Genomic DNA, 21,150 nt, shown 5'->3' with positions numbered 1-21,150 from the left:
TAGTACATTGCATATTTTATTTCCACAGAAATATTTCGATATTTCTCAAGATTAGGCTGACATACCGCAGGAAAACAAATATTTTCTCAATGTTTGTTCCGATTCCTTCTGCAGGTGTTGTTGATTTAGACCACATAACGCTCTGGATCTGCCTATCTTGAGAAGCCCATGACTTTGCAAAAACTTTGCAAGTGTTGTTATTTTTATCGTATACTCTCCTTCTTTGACTTTTCCTTGGTGTCTGGATTCCCTAGCTATGAACTAGTAACAATCGAGACCTCTGATCACTAGTGTTCGTTTCCAGTTGATAACAAACTTAGCAAGCAGATAATACTTCGTGTAGTAGCACTGTATGTTGTCCTGATGCAAGTTATGTGACAGTATTATGAGACAAAATTGCAGCTCCTGCGCTATTCCGAATTACCATGCAATGTTCCTTTAAACATGCATGCATGTCCAAACGAACAGGCATTGTGGCGACTACAGCAGTTATGAAATACATGAAGAGTCATACTCGAATAGCCTAAGGGTGAGGTGACCTCTCGCATTAAGGGGAAATCCGGGTTCGAGTCCAGGTCCGGCCAAGATTTTCATTGAGTCATGCTCGGATAACCTTATAATAAGGCGACCACTCGCGATAAGTGGAAAATCCTGCTTCGAGTCCCAGTCCAGTACAGATTTTCATTGTTGTCACTCCATTACACCGCTGATGGTTATCCATATTCACAGTTGTGAATACATTTCGAGTATTATGACAGGTGGGAGATGAGGCTCTACCAGACATGGTCTACACCTGAATACGAGAGAGCGAGACAGGCAGGCTGGCTTTGCTTCTGCAGAAAACATATGAGGGGCTGCTTCAAGCAAAACAAGATCCCTGTTATTACTTGTCTCAGAGGGCTACAGAGCCTTTCTTATGTGGTATCGACAGCTATGATGCCACAATGTAGGTGAGTCCTTGTAGGTTGGCACTAGGAGAGCGAACAATCAACACCGACCAAGGTTGCCTGTTCACGTGTATTTAAGGGGTGCGATGAGATCAGAGAAGGTGGTCAGTTAGTCGGGGGTAGTTGGTCAGCCAGGGCAGTCTGTCAGTCTGAGTCTAGTCAGTTGGTCAGCCAGCTCAGTGTCGGGCAGTCAGTGTGTGTCTGTATGTCAGTCTGCCGTACGTTAAGGGCGTCAGTCAGAGTGAGGCTAGGTCAGTCTCGCGTCACCAGTTGCTGGCCTGTCTCTCGTTTATATTTCTGCTGCAGTTAGTGTCTGTCTTTCGTCGGAGTGCTAGTATGTCTGTCCTTTGGATCAACTTTAAAGCCAGAAAATGAGAGTTTTGCCACTCCGCCAGTAACAGAACTCAGTTAGTGGTCGCGCGATCAGGGCTGAGTTCCTGCATCTCAGTCTGCGCATTAGGCCGTCAGTCTGCTCGAGTTGCTCGGGCAACGGTCATTGGCGGTTGGATCGATCGGTTGGTCGGTCGCGCACTGATACACCAGATGACTTGTCTGCCTGGAGGGTCTGCGCCTGTGAGGTGGCCACGTGAGTCCAGTGGCTGCGCCGTATAGCGAGGCGTAGTGGCTTCGCGGCTGGCACGAGAGTGACAGGAGCCAACCTACGACATCAGTCTGGCCAGTACGAGTTGCGACTTCCTGCGCCAGATGAAGCGGCTGACAGCGGATGGTTCTGGAGAGCGTTTTGAGGGTGCTGCGCCAGGTCTTCGCCAGAAATCGCAGTTATTAGAAGTTAAGTGACTGGAAATATGCTGTTCATTTACTTGTTAAATTTTATTTGTTTTCTTGGTCAGTCTCTCGTCCCCAGCTTGCTCTTCTGTTTCTCGTCAGCATTTGTTAGGAAGTTAGTGTCTGTCTGTCTGTCTGTCGGTCTGTTGTACGTTAATAGCTGCCTCTGTCATGTTTGTTGGATTCGGTGTAATCTTGCGAGGCGCTATATGTGTAATGTAGAACATGTTGTACTCTTTATGTAAGTCTGAATTTCATGGGTTTTATTTAAATAGTAATTTTTATAAAGTTGCCACCCTTCCACCATAAGAGCCCTTTTAAAAACAAATTGTACTTTTGGTGGCAAATAATATTTTAGTATGAGTGTTTGTACCATTTCCATCCCTCTTACGGGGTACGTAGTTAATGTGTTTGTGTGAGTTGTTAAAATTTTTAGTTTAAAGTAATCTTGTGTGTTGCAGATTTGCACCAGTGCAGTTTTTCAGAGGTTGTTGTGAGCGTTCATGACTACGGCCATGTTGAAAGGGAGCAGAAGCTTCTCAGCCCGAAGGCTCCTACTGTAACAATTTTTTTTTTTATTCTGCCTCTGAATAATTGTAACTTGATATTTCGTGGGTACTTTTCTACTTATAATTTTAAATCTGTTTTGAAAAAGCTTTTAGGAATAAAATTCACATTTGTTAAATTGTAACTTGATATTTCGAGGGTGCTTTTCTGCTTATAAATTTTAAATCTGTTTTTGAAAAGGCTTTTATGAATAAAATTTCCATTGGTTGAAATTTAATTTGTTTCCATCAGTTACTCCTTGGCAACTACTTCCTCGCTCACATAGTGTGTTAATGTTCTTGCTGAATCGCTAGTAAATAAAGTAAATTCTTTAAGAAAGGATTTTGAAAGTAAATACCATGGTTTACACGTTATTATGTATTTCAAGTTAAGATTGTTGTGATATAGTAGAACCACTTTTACCTTAATACCGTGAGTTCTACCTCACCTGCTCCTCCTAGCTTCCTACATTCGGCCCACCCTTAAGTTTTCAGGAGCGGACTCACGTGCCGCCTTCCAGGCGGGATATTCAAAAGAGTGGTGACGAGCAGAGACTAATTTTTTTTCCCCTCTCCTCTTACCTGCTTTTTTGCTCGGTACTGCTTTCTTTTCGTGCTAGCCCAGTGTGACTGCATGTGCGAGTGCTTCCACCCTTCGCTCTAAGACTTTATTTGTATCAACCATGGCTTCGCCACAGGAACAGGCTTCACTGTCCGATCTTGTACTTTTTCAGGCTCAGAAAATGACGCAACTGCTTGCTGCCGAAAATGGACTGGTCACACTACAAACTGCAGCTACTACGGCGCCTCCGACGCCACCGCCTGTACCGACGCCGACGACGCCTCCAGCGCTGCCATTTCGTGCCTTCAATCCTGACGTTGAACGCTGTTCAGAATACATCGCCCAGATCCAGGCACACTTCGCAGCATGCAACATACCAGGTACAGAGCGGCTTGCCTTTTCCTTGTTGTGTTTGACCACGTGTTCGTAAAATTGTTTCCCACCACTCGCCCAGAAACTAAAACTTACGACGAAGTGATTGATGCTTTGAACTCTGGATTCATTCGAAAAAAATGATGTTTTGCCGTTCGTGCACGCAGGTTCAAATGGCTCTGAGCACTATGGGACTTAACATCTGTCTGTGGTCATGTGATAGCTGCAAGCTACAAATTCTTTCGTCTCTGGCGTGGTCCTACTCAGGCAAATAAATCGTGGTTAGCGGACCTTCAGGGACTAACGTCTGATTGTGACTTTAATTGCTCCTGTGGGCGCTCATATGCGGATACACTACTGACCATTAAAATTGCTACACCAAGAAGAAATGCAGATGATAAATGGATATTCGTTAGACAAATATATTATACTAGAACTGACATGTGATTACACTTTCGCGCAATTTGGAGGCATAGATCCTGAGAAATCAGTAACCAGAACAACCACCTCTGGCCGTAATAACGGCCTTGATACGCCTGGGCATTGAGTCAAACAGAGCTTCGATGGCATGTACAGGTACAGCTGCCCATGTAGCTTCAACACGATACCGCAGCTCATCAAGAATAGCGCCTGCCGTATTGTCACGAGCCAGTTGCTCGGCCACCATTGACCAGACGTTTTCAATTGGTGAGAGATCTGGAGAACGTGCTGGCTAGGGCAGCATTTGAACATTTTCTGTATTCAGAAAGGCCCATAGAGGACCTGCAACATGCGGTCGTGCATTATTCTGCTGAAATGTAGGGTTTCGCAGGGATCGAATGAAGGGTAGAGCCACGGGTCGTAACACATTTGAAATGTAACGTCCACTGTTCAAAGTGCCGTCAATGCGAACAAGAGGTGACCGAGACATGTAACGAATGGCACCCCATACCATCACGCTGGGTGATACGCCAGTGTGGCGACGACGAATACACGTTTCCAATATGCGTTCACCGCGATGTCGCCAAACACGGATGCACCCATCGTGATGTAAACAGAACCTGGATTCATTCGAAAAAATGATGTTTTGCCATTCGTGCACGCAGGTTCAAATGGCTCTGAGCACTATGGGACTTAACATCTGTGGTCATCAGTCCCCTAGAACTTAGAACTACTTAAACCTAACTAACCTAAGGACATCACACACATCCACGCCCGAGGCAGGATTCGAACCTGCGACCGTAGCAGTCGCGTGGTTCCGGACTGCGCGCCTAGAACCGCTAGACCACCGCAACCGGCGTGCACGCAGGTTCGTCGTTGAGTACACCATCGCAGGCGCTCCTGTCTGCAATGCAGCGTCAAGGGTAACCGCAGCCATGGTCTCTGAGCTGATAGTCCATGCTGCTGCAAACGTCGTCGAACTGTTCGTGCAGATGGTTGTTGTCTTGCAAACGTCCCCATCTGTTGACTCAGGGATCGAGGCGTGGCTGCACGATCCGTTACAGCCATGCGGATAAGATGCCTGTCATCTCGACTGCTAGTGATACGATGCCGTTGGGATCTAGCATGACTTTCCGTATTACTCTCCTGAACCAACCGATTCCATATTCTGCTAACAGTCATTGGATCTCGTCCAACGCGAGCAGCGATGTCGCGATACGATAAACCGCAATCGCGATAGGCTACAATCCGACCTGTATCAAAGGCGGAAACGTGATGGTAGGCATTTCTACTCCTTACACGAGGCATCACAACAACGTTTCACCAGGCAACGCCGGTCAACTGCTTTTTGTGTATGAGAAATCGGTTGGAAACTTTCCTCATGTCAGCACGTTGTAGGTGTCGCCACCGACGCCAACCTTGTGTAAATGCTCTGAAAAGCTAATCATTTGCATATCACAGCATCTTCTTCCTGTCGGTTAAATTTCTCGTCTGTAGCACGTCATCTTCGTGGTGTGGCAATTTTAATGGCCAGTAGTGTATAATGATTAGAGACGCTCTTGTGCAGAATGTGGTGGATCACCGCATCCGTGAGCAAATCCTAAAATTTAAAAACCCATCCTTGCTGGAAGTAGTGGACTTGCTAGACAGACAAGATACATATTGCTACTTCCGCATTCGACGTGACTCAGGGTGTGTGTACTGTTAGTGCGGCACAACACGTGCCCTCCCGCCCGGCACCGGCACAGCATGCCACACCGCTCCGCTTGCACGCAAGTAAACAAGTTTCCAACCAGGCACCCACTGAGAAACCGAAATCATGTCCGAACTGCTTCGTGCCCACCCACGGGGCAGTTGCCCATCCTGTCAAGCAAAGTGTTATTTTTGTAATAAGAGAGTACATGTGCAAGCTGTGTCTAGTAAGAGAAACTCTAATTAACGACTTGTCTCCCGTTCGCATGAATCGCGTCGGCATCACCACAACGGAAACAGCCTTGATTATGATTCTCATCAGCCTATGGTTGTTAATGCCATTTATTCAAAGCCTTCTGCTTCACGTGCTTCTACAGCTCGTCGTGTGAATCAACAGCCTTTGCCAGACACTTGCACTCGTATCCAGCGCGATGCGAGGAAACTTTTTGTGACTTTGAACATTTGTGGATGTTCTGTTCGCATGCAGCTGGACACTGATACGTCAGTTTCTTTACTGAACAGATCAACATATGACTTGCTTGGTTCGCCCCCGTTTCGTCGTTCACAATCCACACTGACTGCATTTACTGGACAGGAAATCTCACTGCTCGGCGTGTGTAGTTTGCAAGCCACGTATAGTACAACGACGAAAACATGTGTCTTTTCATGTGCTCCGCTCTAGTGATGCTCCAAATATTTTTGGCATGGACGCATTTGAACTTTTTGGCCTCGCAATTCAGGACAATGTACATTGCATCAACGCTAGTGGCCACGCAGACAGTGTTGCGGCACTATGCGATGATTTTGCTGAACTCTTTTCTGATGGCCTTGGTTGTACCACAGACTTTGCAGCGCATGTTGTAGTTAAAGACAATGTCATGCCTGTTTTCCGGCGCGCACGCCCGCTACCACACGCACTGTTCAACGCCGTAGCTGGTGAACTTAAGCATTTGCAAGACAGTGGTGTCATTGAACCTGTTTCTGCTTCGCCTTGGGCTTCGCCTATAGTGTGTGTGAAAAAAGCAAACAGTCGTCTCTGTACTTGTGCTGACTTTACGTCTACCATAAATCCCCAGACAGTGGTAGCTACGTTTCCCTTACCGCGTCCTGAAGACATTTTTGATAAGCTTGGTGCGGGAAAATTCTTTTCTGTAGTGACTTGGCAAGACAGCCAAGCCACTCGGAGGTAGCGGTGGAGCGGCGGCTGCCGCATCGGTTTGCATCGCACGTGACCCTGGACGAGCTGTCCAAGGGCTTCCAATAAGGCCTGCGTCTGCTGATTCTGCAAGCGATAAAATTCGGACAGTACATCTGGAGATGGTGGCGAAGCCATGACACAAGTAATTTAAGCAAGTATAAAGAAGAAGACCGTTTTTACTCTCGTCGCCAAACTGTAGTGACTTGGCAAGACAGCCAAGCCACTCGGAGGTAGTCGAAAGGCACGCGTTTAACCTCACGCAGACTGGCGTGAGGTCTGGAACAGGACAATGTCTTGAGAATTGCAAATAAAGTACGAAGATCTTGGAATACTTAACTTTAATCCATAATTGGAGAACATCGCTCTTGATGATACATAATTTATAATCTCGATATAAACTGTTAATGGCGCCTTGCTAGGTCGTAGCAAATGACGTAGCTGAAGGCTATGTTATTTTCCACGATTGACTTGCAGCACGCATACTTTCAAATTCCGCTCGACGAACAGTCGCAGCGCTATTTTGTGATCAACTCCCACCTTGGCTTGTTCAAGTTTCGCCGGCTTCCGTTCGGTTGTCCTTCGGCTCCTGCTATTTTTCAATCTTACTTGCAGCAGTTGTGTGCCACTGTCCCTGGTTGTTCCAATTATCTGGACGATATTGTCGTATCAGGTCGCACCCCTGACGAACATTTGCAGAATTTATGTGCCTTATTTAGTGTACTTTTGCAGGCAGGACTAAAGTGTAGCAGAGAAAAGTGCAAATTTTTTCAAACTGGGATTCAGTATTTAGGACATATGATTAACGGACAGGGTATCCACCCCTCACCGTCACATCTCCGTGCGATTAGACTTGCCAGCACCCAGGAACTTGAAAGAACTTCAGTCTGTGTTGGGCAAAATTACATATTATGTTCGGTTTAAACCAAATGCAACGCAGATTGCAACGCCTTTGCATCGCCTTCGGCGTAAGAACGGTCCTTTTTTTTGGTCTTGAGAATGTGATGCTGCTTTCCACAAGCTCAAATCTGCTTTGTTCGGTGTTTGATTCCTTTTGACCTCTCCAAACCAGTTGGTTTCGCTGTCAATGCATCTTCTCATGGCATCGGAATGGTTCTCTCACACCGCATTAATTCTGTCGATCACCCGATCACCTTTGCGTCTAAGTTGCTCAATTCTGCCCAGCAGAACTATTCTCAAATTGAGAAAGAAGCTTTAGCTACTGTGTATGGAGTGACAAAGTTTCATGATTTTTTGTACGGTCGAAAGTTCTATTTGGTCACCAACCATAAGCCTTTGACGTCGTTGTTTCACCCGTCAAAGCCAGTTCCGGCCCATACTGCACAAAAGTTGCAATGTTGGTCTTTGTTTTTGTCTAACTACAATTATGAAATTTTGTTTCGGCCTACGTCTCAACTTGGCAATCCTGATGCTTTGTCTCGTCTACCTATTAGTCCTGACGAAGTGTTTGATTCTTCTAAATTGTCATGCATGTTTATTGATTCGCAAGATAAGGAATTAGCTGATGGTTTTCCGATGGCTTTTCGTCGCATTGCTTCCGCGACAGCCGCCGATGCTTCGGTGCAGATTGTTTTGCAGTATATTGGTACTCAATGGCCTCCATCTGCTAAGCAGATTCGTGATCCGCTTGTGCTACCACCTTACTTTGCGCAACGTCACAACTTGTCTGTACACCACGGTGTTATCTTGTTACGAACTGACAATGATCAGTCTCGTGTGGTTGTACCTCGTTCGTGGCAGTCGGAAATACTCTGATTGATGCACACTGGACATTGGGGTATTGTGCAGACGAAGCAATTAGCGCGTCGTCACTGCACTGGGGTCGGCATTGGTAAACAAAATGAGAATTTGCTTGCTACTTGTCGCTCTTGTGCAGAGTATCAGTCTGCTCCCTGCCAGCACTTCCTTGCATAGCCGACTCCTACTGCGCCTTGGCAGCGCGTTCATATTGATTTTGTGGGTCCTTTCTGGGACTCCGCTGCTTAATAGCTATTGATGCGTACAGCAACTTTCCTTTTGTTGTGCCTATGCCTTCTACTACATCTGCCAGTACTGTTCGGGCTTTGACATCTATTTTCTGCGTTGAGGGCCTTCCTGAAGTTGTCTCCGACAATGGCCCCCAATTTGTGTCCTCCAAGTTTGAACCATTCTGTGCTGCTAATGGCATTCGCCATCTGACCTCAGACCCGTTCCACCATCCCGTCGAACGGTGAGGTGGAACGTTTTGTGCGTACATTTAAGTCGCAGATGAGCAACTTGCGCGCCACGCACTCTCGTAAGCCCACACTATGGATTTTCTTTGCTTCATATCGCTCCCAGCCGCGAGGCACCCGTTCCCCAGCGGAATTGCTACATGGCCGCGCCCATCGGTCGCTCCTGCAGCTATTGCCCCCGCCATCGCGCGCTCCCGCTGCTTCGTCTCATGCTGGCTTGGCGCAGCATGATTTGGTGTTCTGTCGCGTTTTCTCTGGCAGGCAGCATTGGGAGCAGGGGCGCATTCTTCGCCAGCTTGGTCGTGCCTTGTTTTTAACTTCTGGTCCCTCCGCCACTGTCAAGCGACACCGGAACCAGATCAGTTTGTGCCGTCCTCGGTTTTCTGCCGCTGGTTGTTTTCCAGCAGAATTGTTGGCTTCGTGGCTTCCACGGCCTCAGCCCACGACTCCACTGATGGCGCCTCCACCGCTGGCGCCTAAGCAGCGGACGCTCCTGCCGCCCCCGCGACTGCTGGTCCAGTCTCCTGCACCAGGCGAGCGCCTCTCGCCGCCGCCATGGCTCCACCTCCGGCCACCGCCTTGGCCGCCGCCGCCATGTTCCTCCGCGGTGCCGGAATTGATGGACGCTGAGGCTGCCGTCACGCCGCCGCCACCGCCACTGTTGCCCATGGAGGTATTTATCACACCGCAATTGACAGATGCACGTTGTAACCAGTTTGCCCAATAAACTCGCTGGCAGCAACAGTCAATCCTGCAGGAAAATGTTTGCCCTCTTAGCCCAAAGGCCAACAGCGATAACTCACAGCAATCGCCAGGATGCCGAGCACTCAGGCACATCTGTCCGGCTCTGTGTTCGAAACACCACTCAGCACCACACAGTCCCAGAGGGGACTCATAACCCAGTCATCCGAGCATACTCAGTAACGGTGCGCTTCCTGGGGGGGTTTTCAGCGGGGCGTTTTCCTCGCCCCCTCGCGAGCAATTCGGGGACCTGGGTGAACAGTACATCCTAGCAGTTCCGCCGTCCGCCCCCCCCCCCCCCCAGTTGCTCCGCTCCTGGGTCTCTCCACACATCGTTAGAAGCCCCACTCAACGACAGTGCGCCGTTTCAGGGAGGAGGGATGTGGTATCGGTAGCTGTGATGCCACAACATAGGTGCGCTCTCGTTGGTTGGCACTATGAGAGCGATCGATCAACACTGACCACAGAACCCTCTAGCCTGACACTGTGCAGCTCTACGAGCGCCACTCCAGATTCAGCCTATTTGATTCCGAGCAGACGACTGACCAACATTGTTTCATTTTCATAATGGGCGAGCCACTACAGGTTTTGCCTGTGTCAATTTTATGAGGTTTGATAAATCTGGCTTCGCATGTACGTGCTCCTCAGTGCAAAAATGGTTCAAATGGCTCTGAGCACTATGGGACTCAACTGCTGAGGTCATTAGTCCCCTAGAACTTAGAACTAGTTAAACCTAACTAACCTAAGGACATCACAAACATCCATGCCCGAGGCAGGATTCGAACCTGCGACCGTAGCGGTCTTGCGGTTCCAGACTGCAGCGCCTTTAACCGCACGGCCACTTCGGCCGGCTCTCCTCAGTGCAAAGTTAAGTATTCATGTTGTTATGTATTTCAAGTTAATATGGTTGTGATATAGTAGAACTTCTTTTACCTTAATAGCATTACCGAAAGTTCTACCTCACCTGCTCCTCCTAGCTTCCTACATTCGGCCTACCCTTCAGTTTTCAGGAGCAGACCCATGCACCACCTTCCAGGTGGGATACCAAATCTTAGGATAGGGTCAATATACACGCACCCTGTTGTGGATCAATTTAAAATGACATGAGTACTACAAGATACTTAAGAGTACACAGAAAAGTAAGGTTAACTGATTTTATTATAATATTAGAGGACTGAGTTAAAAGGAAGAAGAGCTCCTTGTTTGCTTGGAAAATTTGGAGAGCTGTGGGACCCAAAATGATTGTATTAACTAATATAGCAGAGCTCTTTAGTCAATGATGGTCCTATCTTTTCGCTGTATGTACATGTGTCTTTGCCATGTATTGCTACTGGGCAATAAAATGTTTATATTTCGCATTTTCTGTCTCAGTCTTTCGACTATGAGCATCCTCACTTGGATCCTCTCCACATTAGTGACCCAATGACGAAGGTCAGCACCTACCATAGATTATCTTGTGTCCTGCATCTCATCTCATACGTGACAACGATGAAACCATTCCGCAACTATGGTGCCAGAGAACGAAGAGTAGAAGACAGTGACTTTTATGGTGTTAAGTGCAGTGCTTTGCACCACCAAGAACAACTTTCACATTTTGTAAAACGTGGAAGTGACGTTGTTTTAGGCAGTGCCAATGGTGTCAACAGTGATCCCACTGTATCCAAACAATGTGCATCAACTACCAATTTTATAAGTGATGTTGATAATAGTACAACCAGTCTGCATACTAATGTTATTTATTTGCTGCTTTCTTTTAGTCTGTTATCTATATAAAACAACAGTCCGAATGTTGCACATGAACTGGCATGAATATAGCACATAACATTTTAACATAATTGCGAATGTTTTAGTAATAACTAAGCATTACACTGTTTAAGGGGGGAAATCTACGTAGAATGTCTATATAAAAAGACAAATAATAATAACAATTGAGTTGTAGCAGCTTACGTGAGGGTGCATGTGATTCCACTGGCGCCACTTGTGCATGCATTCCATCGACCGTGGCTCTCGTTGTATCATCTTTTCTGGGTTATGAGTCCCCTCTGGGACTGTGTGGTGCTGAGTGGTGTTTCGAACACGGAGCTGGACAGATGTGCCTGAGTACTCGGCATCCCGGCGATTGCTGTGAGTTATTGCTGTTGGCCTTTGGGCTAAGGGGGCAAGCATTTTCCTGCAGGGTTGACTATTGCTGCCAGCGAGTTTATTAGGCAAGGAGTGGCTCTCGTCACGTGCAAACTGGTTACAGCGTGCATCTGTCAATTGCGGTGTGATAAATACAGCGATATGTATTGAACAACTTGTTAGCAGCAACGAGCAGCAGGGGGATATTTTACGGTGGCCACCAGGATTCCTGAAGCTATTGGTCTCATTGGCACCTGTTTGAAATTATCCACGAAGAGTGTTTAGTAAGTACTATACTTAAAGACTGTAAAGTCTGTCCGGTGTGAGCTGACCAGGAATACAGTTTCCTTATGCCTTTCAGTGACCCCTTAAGGGACTGTGTGTCTTAATCTGGAAGCTCCGGTAAAGGTATACCTTGATTTTTAAAAATCTTATTTGAATTACTATGTAATTATTGTTTTAAATGATCTCCTACATAGCTTCTTGTTATTACTGGGAATGTTAACTTGCAATGTTGTGAGTAGGCTGCTCCTATATTGAAGTTCTAATAGTTGAATTTTCAATTGCCCATTTAAATATTACTGTGTTTGTTAATTTTTATCAAACTTGTTTTGTTGTTTGTTGTTTGCTATATATTGACAGCCTTTTATTGGCAACCCAGTAGTTTATTTAAGTACTGAACGTAATTTGTATGGAACAGGCTTGTTGCCACTCAGTTAAGTACTACTGATGTTTTGGTTTTACATGGCAGTAGTCTTTGAGCAGCTTGGCCGTGTCTTGTCTAAATGAGTGCAGAATAATCAGTGGAGATGTATGCATTTTAATGTTTTTTATTTAATATTTGGTGAACTTATATTCAAGTCCCATTGTGGGATTAGCCCACAGTTGTGATCTAGTTGTGGGGACAGAGTGTCACTGCAGGTTTATACATTAATTAAATGTTTGTGGTCGGACTACCATTGTGTTGCACAGCTGACATTTTTTGATTACTATTTGCAGTTTTACGTATAATGCAAATGTCCTTAAACATTTTGAATTTAATTTAAAAATCTTAAGCATTTATATGTATTTTGCAAGTATCTGGGTAACTGTCAGTTGACTCATGACTGAATTGTTATTAAATGAAAATATTTGTTTGAGAATGACAAATGATACATCAAGTTGGACAACCCTTCCACATATTTTCCTTAAATTAATCCTGATCTTTGTCTTGGTCTCAATAACAACTTTAAAAAATTAAAACTAAAAAAGTTACATGCTACCATTTGGCCATCTGGTGCACAGATATCCAGAATATGGAAGCCACACGCTACTGGTATTTTACACTATGCAGCATTGGTGACCATAAATTTTGTAATTTATAATTCTGGACTACACTACTATACACCCCAACACTACACTGCACAGCACAACCACTACATGATACTACACTACACTACTGTATTTAGTATTGGTTAGCTTCCTGGTGCTCTGAGATGCAACTCAGAAGTCACAGGGGCTGCCCTGCTGTGCCACCCAAGGTGTAGAGACTGGGTGATGGCTGTCAGGGTCTCAGGAAATCCTTCCTGGTCTTCCCCAAATCTCATTTCCTCACTGCTTCCAGAAGGTTGTTGCAGGTGAATGTTCTGTAATGGTGTGTCTTGTTATCATGATGTGTGGTCTTTTCTTGGTTGTCTCTCAGCCATGTAGGCTTGCAGTTCATAAGCTGATATTTTAGCTGTCAGCGAGCTCAGATTATGCCACAGTTCCTCTTTCCTTGTTATAGACTGTTGCAATTCCAAATGCGCTCCTGTTCAGGTCTGTAACATCCTGTCTAATGGTACATTCCCAGATGAGATGATATGATCTGTAGTGCTGATTGCTCCACATTCACAAGTGTCTGTTGTGGGCTGTCATTTTTAATAAGTAGCTGGGATACAGATCATGTTCTGACAGGTAGTGTATAGCTGTCTTGGTCAGACAGAAGTATGTCATTACTCCTTTTATATTATGAAGCAACTCCTCCCTGTTTCTGGCCTGTCCCAGATTTCTTGCCTTTACTTCCTTATTCAATACAGCTCTGTGGCTAGTATCTCCTTTACCTTATATTCGCTCTTTTTGAGCCGGTATTGTGCACCTCTCTTTCTTATGGTTAGGTCTAAAGGTAGCAAGCCTAATACTACCAGCAGCACCAACGTTGATGTTGTTCTATACGCAGCTGTCAGCTGCAGGAGTGCACTTCTCTGTGCTCACAGTTCTTACGTTTTTGGCTCTTTGAGTTCAAACGCTCGACCCATAGCACACAATAGTGGGTAAGATTGCCTTGTGGTAAGTTTCTATTGTACTTGGTGGCAATCTGAAAACTTCTTTGACCGACTGTTGCTTTTTTATTTATTATTTTAATGCCTCTCTCTCAGACGATTTCTACATGTACATGGAAGTTTTGTTTTTCGTCGGTGTTAATTCCAGGGTACCTACATACTTCTTTTCTTTTCATAGATTGGTCATTTGTTCTGACTGTGGGATTTCGTGTTCTTGATAATGTTCTTTTTAGTAACATATAAACTGTTTTGTGCACTGCTATCGTTAGTTTGTTTTCTATGCACCAGTTGCTTAATCTTTCAAGGACTATCCTACTGTCTAATTTAGCTCATTTGTTAGCAGTTATTGTAATTAGCAGATCGTCTGCATAGGCGATGCAGCTGCTAGTGTTTATTGTACTCTGAAGCTGGTTCAGTAATGCCCTCTGGGTAGCCTTCGGTGATGTCTTTCACAATTTTCTTTCTGGTACATTCTAACTGCACCTTCCTGTATGTGCAATAATTATCAATCGCCCCAGTTATATCAATGATTATGTCTATAATGTACTTATCACCTGAGGTGTTCACAAGTACACTGCGTGATTTATTATATCCTCGGTGGATTTCCCTTTCTTGAAACTGTTCCACAGTTGGATCATGTCTACTATCTGTCTGTGGTCCCTCAGGTGGCTACAGATTTTACCAAACAACTGAGCTGTAAGATTTCAGTTCTCTTGTGTCTTTGTCTTTCCTTTTTTTAATATAATTATATTCAAGATTTTCCAGATTTTGGGGGCCAGCCCTCCAAAAGACATTCGTTTAATAACACTATTATATATGGGACGATTTGGTACACTAGCTAATGCAACGTTTCTGCCAGTTTAGTATTTTATCCATCCTCAGCAACTGTAGTCGTATATGATGAAATAATAAGCAACCAGTTGCATATAAGAAATTTAATTTCTTTACTGGTTTCAGACACTTAGTGCTCTTCTTCAAAAGGCTGTACAGGAAAATACATCACACATAACTAGAAGCCAAACAAGAATATTAAAATTAGGGATGAAAAGTTTAAAAAAATTAAAATTTAAAGATAAAAATAGTACATACTTATACCTATCGCATCATTTGCGAGTGTTAACAATAAGGTGCATACAGCAAAATACCATGCTCCTAAAAAGTACACGGGAACAATAATTAATACAGTACTGAATCCATTAATACAATAAGAGCTTTTAGATGCTTACATGTGGTACATTGTGCCTGTAAAAAAATTAGTATAAAGAAGCGAAACAATAAGTGCAAGCATAATGACAGAACAGAAGCTAATCGGCTAATGACATGCATATCTTGAAGTTGGGTTCAGAGTGGGGGTGAAAGTGTGATAAAATAATAAAACCATAAAACAAAGTAACCATAGTTGTCATAAGGCATAAACCAAATTGTAAGTGGATGTAAGCAGTGTAGTAAATTACCTGAAACCTACAGATAAATCAAAGAAGTTAATATCGAAGACAAGTGGCGCTATGGATGGGAAATTTGGGTACTAATCTCCATACAACAGTACTTAGGTGAGTAGCATGTTTGTAGGGAACTTGTCAACAAAAACGAAGTGCGAAGCATGTCATGGGGCTGGAACATGATGTGCTTCACTCTTTGCTTTTGTTGAGAGGTTCTCTACAAACATGCTACTCAACTCATTGCAATGAAACGAAATGAGTATGGTATTGGTGGCTGGGAGGCCCCATCTTGGAAGTTCGGCCACCAAGCAGAAGTCTTATTTCAGTCGACCCCACATTGGGCGACTTGTGCACATTTGATGAGGATGAAATGATGATAACACAACACACAGTCCCTGAGCAAAGAAAATCTCTAACCCGGCGTTAATCAAACCTGGGCCCACTTGCATGGAAAGCAAGTATGTTACCACCCAGCTAAGCAGGCAGACACCTCACTACAGTTGTATGGAGATGAGTGTCCAAATTTGTCATCTATAGCGCAGCATTAGAAAAAACTAATTTGTTTTATTTAGCACACAGTGCCAAAATAGACCTAACAACTTAATTTTATTTCTGTCAGTGTTTCTTCCATGATTGTTATCACTTCCATAAAATGAAGAACAACTGCCTCAAGTAACAATCGTGATTTTATTTTAATGCACAATGCATTTCCAGACTTGTGGGCTCATCTTCAGGAGAGTTGACAATCTACTATATCGATTATTTTTCCAGATTTGGGTTAATTTTGGTCATGTTAAGATTACAGTGTTATATTACAAATCAGACACATTGTGAATATAAGTTTACAAAACTAATACTAATAGGAAGATAACTTACTGTTTGCAGTGGTGGACACATGGTTTTCGAAGCACAGCATGAGTAAGCATGTTTAACTAAATATACACACCTTTTGTTCTACAGTGCGTTTTGTAAACACAAGTCAAAACGAGTCAAAGAGTTTAAAATGTAAAGATGCTGCATTTCTATAAATACATAGGTGTTAGTGTGTCAAAAGAAATACAAAGCCTTTATATTATTAGTTATATAGGATATCATTTAAAAACAAATTTTTGTGAACATTTTAAAGATGGATCATGTTATCAAATGGTTAAACTATTAAATAATTGTTTCTTTAGGAAAAAATAAACTTTTCAAATTACTGAAAAAACTGTGGCTGCTGAACTCTGTTTGTTGATTCTACATGTCTTCAGAAGATTTTACTTTGTGTAACGTTATTTCTAGTTGTTCTAGTAAATCAAGTCTTGTACCATGGTTTTCTGTGTGGATTACTGTTAGGCTGTTGTGGATGTCATTTAGTCTGTGTCTGTTATGGAACACATGGTTGGCTATTGTGGATTTGTCAAAGTGGTTAAGTCTAAAAGCACCAGCATGTTCTTTGTATCATGTGTGGAACATTCTTTCTGTTTTGCCTATTTAAAATGCAGGGCTTCTCTTACATTGTAATTTACATATTCCACTGGGGTGTTGTGTTGTTGGGGTGTTTGTGTTTACTGTGTGATATAAATGGTGTCCAAGTTTGTTGTTTGAGGAGAATAATATTTTAATATTGTTATTTCTAAATAAGTTAGTAATTTTTTGCGTTGCTATGCCTAAGTAGGACATGCCTGTGAAGAAATGTGCTATATCAGTTGTTATTCTTGTACTGCTTCTGTTACTGACATTGTTCTGTAATTTGTTGGATAGTTTGTCTATTGATTTTTCTGAATACCCATTATTTACTGCAGTTGCTTTTATTGTATCAGTTTCTTGTGTTAATGCTATGAATTTCAAAGGTTATGTGTGTGCCCTGTTCAGCATGGATTTAAATGCAGCATACTTGTGTGTGTGTTGGGGTGTGTGATTATTTATGTATTGTGATATCAGTGTTAAGTTGTTTTCCCCTAAATATAAAAAATATGTTCTTTTACGTTAATGATAAAAGACGAAGAAATGAATTAAAATTTGTGTCACACTCATGACTTGAAGCCAGGTCTCCTCCTCATTAGGCAGATGAGCTAACCATTACACCATTGTAGCAATAGTGTCAAGACGGCTGCATGAACTACCTAGCCAATGCCCTCTTAAATAATCGACATTGTTGAGTCTCTCCAGTATTGGAATACCACACCAGCTTTGTACATAAAGGGCAAATCCTGCCTGTACCTCAGGCATAGGTGATCTATTAATCTGATGGAATTACTTTTCCATTGAGTCATATGAGCCTCAACTTTATCTTTACTAATGATAAAAGCTCCACATATCTTCTGTAAAGTACGATTTTTTCAGCAAGTTTATTTTTCCTTTCAAAAAATTTATTTTCTAAGTGGCTGATATATATATATGTGTTAATCATGGCAGTTCTTTGTTGTAATAAAACGAAAATAAAGTAAATATAAATGGGGCAATATATTTTTATTCTGAAAAGATTTCTATTAATTTTTCTTTCCTAATTCTAATCTTGAGCCCTATGCTCCTTTTTAACTGATGCAGTTCTTCTTTTCTCCTCTTGGATCTCATCATGCTACTTTTGAAGCGACACCGACTGCAACACCGTTAATTTTCGTATACACAACTTGTAATTTCCACATTGGCCACCATCAGCCTGTAGCCTCTCCTTCCTTTTCCTTGCATAATATTTACATTCTCTTAAGAATCATACTTCTGCTGTAGAAGCGCTGTCAATCTATGTGAAGTTCTTTGTTGCATATTTTTCCATGGTTCGTTCTGAAACTTAGAAAAATGTCTTACTGGTCAAACAAAAAATATCTGATCCTTTAACTAATTTTAAGATGGAATGTTATGTTATACATACAAGTACCTTACATGCTTAGTTAAATGTTTTGCACTAACCTTTAATTGCATGAGACCGTGTCAGTATACATTTATTCTACAACACTCCTGAACTTGTTTAGAGCATTGGTCTGCCTCAGAATATCCTCAAGGGAATTGTTTTCAGACATGGAACATTTATTGCTCACGTTAAACATGCCTTTCTGCAGATGGCTACTAAATAAATATGAATGACTTTTCAGAAAATGCCTAGTATGTACAATCATGCAAAGTTAACTGGGTGGGAATGCTGTTCTAGGAATAACCAACCAGGGAATAAAATGGGGTTGTACAAATTGCATTCGAAGTTATACTGTGATGAGCGTATTCCTTGGTTAGCTATTTCTGGATTCATCCCAAGATCATACAAATTACCTCATAATGGCAAGACTAGAATAACAAGTCACAAGTAGCAGGTATGTTTAATAATAATTTCTTAAATCTACTGCAACCTGTGGGTACAGTGGTAACTGCTTCGAAAAAGTTTAAAATTTTTTATCCTATGAGTAATCATGGGAGTATGCCAGGTTTCCATAGGCTTGAATCTCTTTTACGTGTTCATCCCCCAATTACTGCCCGTAGAAGCACAACTTGAGTGTTAAACGCTACCTATGCGACTTTCAACATGGCGACAAATGAAAGAACTCATACTGGATTTGCACAGCTTTTAGCCAAATTGCTTGTAGTGACGTTCATAAAGGAAAAACGGACCCACAGATGTTGCATATGGAAATGAGCACCTCGTAGGAATCGTTTGGGAACAAAATATATGCTAATAAGGACATTATCTAATGGGATGATATTTTGTTAAAAAATCATTTTAGGATGGGTCTAATCAATTTTGAAATCTTTTTGAACCATAAAATCAGCTCTGTACAAAAGTCTAATGAAAGTATGTGAGATACCTTGCCAGCCTACATCCTATTAGAAAGATTGAAAAATCTGCCAACTGGAGTCACTGCAATATGCGTATTGCATTCCAAAGAACATTATTTCTAAATTTCTATGCTATCTGTGATACACTGAAAATACATTGGAAAGTAACGTTGTTGTCTCAGCAATTCAGCTTCCCTTTTGTTTTCTGAGTTAGTCTAGGTTTCGTGAAACGGAAATTTATTTATGGCTTTAGAGATTTAAAAATATTCTTAACTTTCATTAAAATCCTATGTAAATATAGCAGTATTAGTATGAGCGGTAGCACACAGTAATATTGTTCTGCACTGAGGCACAAAGTTTGGTTACGAAATTAAGCACCATACCATTATAAAAAAAATGTTTATTTACAAGGCTTTTGACCTGACAAAATCTTTTGTTTCTGATGTAACTTCCGGATATTACACATAACATTAAAATTTTGAACTAGTTTTCTTCAGATAGCAATATGTATGCTGCAGTCACTCCAGTTGCCAGGTATTTCAATTTTGCTTGTAAATTAATGTGAGCTGCATGGCATTTCGCATACTTGTATTAGACTTATGTACAGAGCCATAAATATGGCTCAACAAGATTTTGAAATTGATTTTAGTCATTCAAATATGATTTACGAAAGAAACGTCGTTCTCATCAGACAGCGTATTTGATGTTTTCAAATGATTCCTATGAGATGGTCATTTTTATATACCACATCTGTGGGTCTGTTTTTCTTCGTCAACAGAACTATAAGCTCTTTGCCTAAAAGCTGCACAGCCCCCATACGAATAATTTCAGTTGTTTCCATCTGAAAAGTCGCGTAAGTAGCTTTTCCAAATCAGGCACACGGAAATGCCAATGTGTGTGTAAGGATGGTGGTAGGGGGATTCATGCGTAAGAAATTCATGCCTGCGGAAGCTTGGCTCAAGCCCAATTTTCTGGCATAACACTAACTTTCCATGTTCATGAACAAACGATTCTGGATCTGATTAACTTCTCATGGTCAGGGTATCCAGCCATGTAAAAATTTTTTAAGGGACTTAATATTCGCTGTTGACTGTAGAAGTTGTTTATTTCAAAACTGCAGTTTTGGTCTTTGTTGCTGCAAAAGCTAAAAGAATACAAAATGAAGTACAGAGTTTATGCACAGAACTGCACAGACATGTCATTTAGACAGTAGTACACTATTAAAATAGAGAAAATAATACATCATTTATGTGGGATCCTGCCCACTCATCTCTTATAAGATACCTAGGAAGCTGTTTTTTCGGATACGTAGACAAAATGCAAACAAATCATATTAATGGAGTTTATTACAGTAATTGGATTGATAATACTTAACTTTCAACTACTTGATTGAAAACAGATGCAGTCGATTAGCACAAATTTATTTTGACTCCCGACCTTCAATCATCACATTACAAGACTCCCCTATCAGGCAGTGGTAATAAATTGTGTTTACTTGGAGTAAAGTGCGATAAATCAAAATTAATTCCTATCGACTGACCCAGGCGTAATGCGAAGGGTGAGAAGAATTCCCCAATACACGGCCCATGAAACTCTCGTGGAAACTTTTCCGACGTGATCCAACAAATTAATGAGCCGGAGCGGGTGCAATATCACCGAATTCAGCGTGGCGGGGCGTCGTCGTTGTGAGGACGTCGGCCGGCCTCGTGGTGCTGCAAGGCTACTCTCGTCTATTCACTCGCAGCTATCTTGCTCAGTACATAGCTGATCCAAAACTTTCTATCTCCAAGCTCAATCGTCCATTTGCTAAGTCCTAAACTGCAGAGATGCTCACTCTTTCTCAGACAAGCTGAGTAAAGAGCACCACGTCCGCACTCTAGGCAAGCTGGGAATGGGAGACCTCTACGAAGACTTCTCCCAGTCCATTCTTCGCCTCGGTTTCCCCTCCAGCAAAATCACTTACGCCAATTGCAGCGCAAGTCGCGTTAATTATGCGTCGCTTCCCAGCGCCGACCAATGCCTGCTCTGGGAAGTGAACAAATTCCCACAAAA

The sequence above is a fragment of the Schistocerca nitens genome, chromosome 8 (assembly GCF_023898315.1).
Source record: "Schistocerca nitens isolate TAMUIC-IGC-003100 chromosome 8, iqSchNite1.1, whole genome shotgun sequence".
Classification (NCBI taxonomy): domain Eukaryota; kingdom Metazoa; phylum Arthropoda; class Insecta; order Orthoptera; family Acrididae; genus Schistocerca; species Schistocerca nitens.
Note: the sequence above shows the minus strand (reverse complement) of the source record.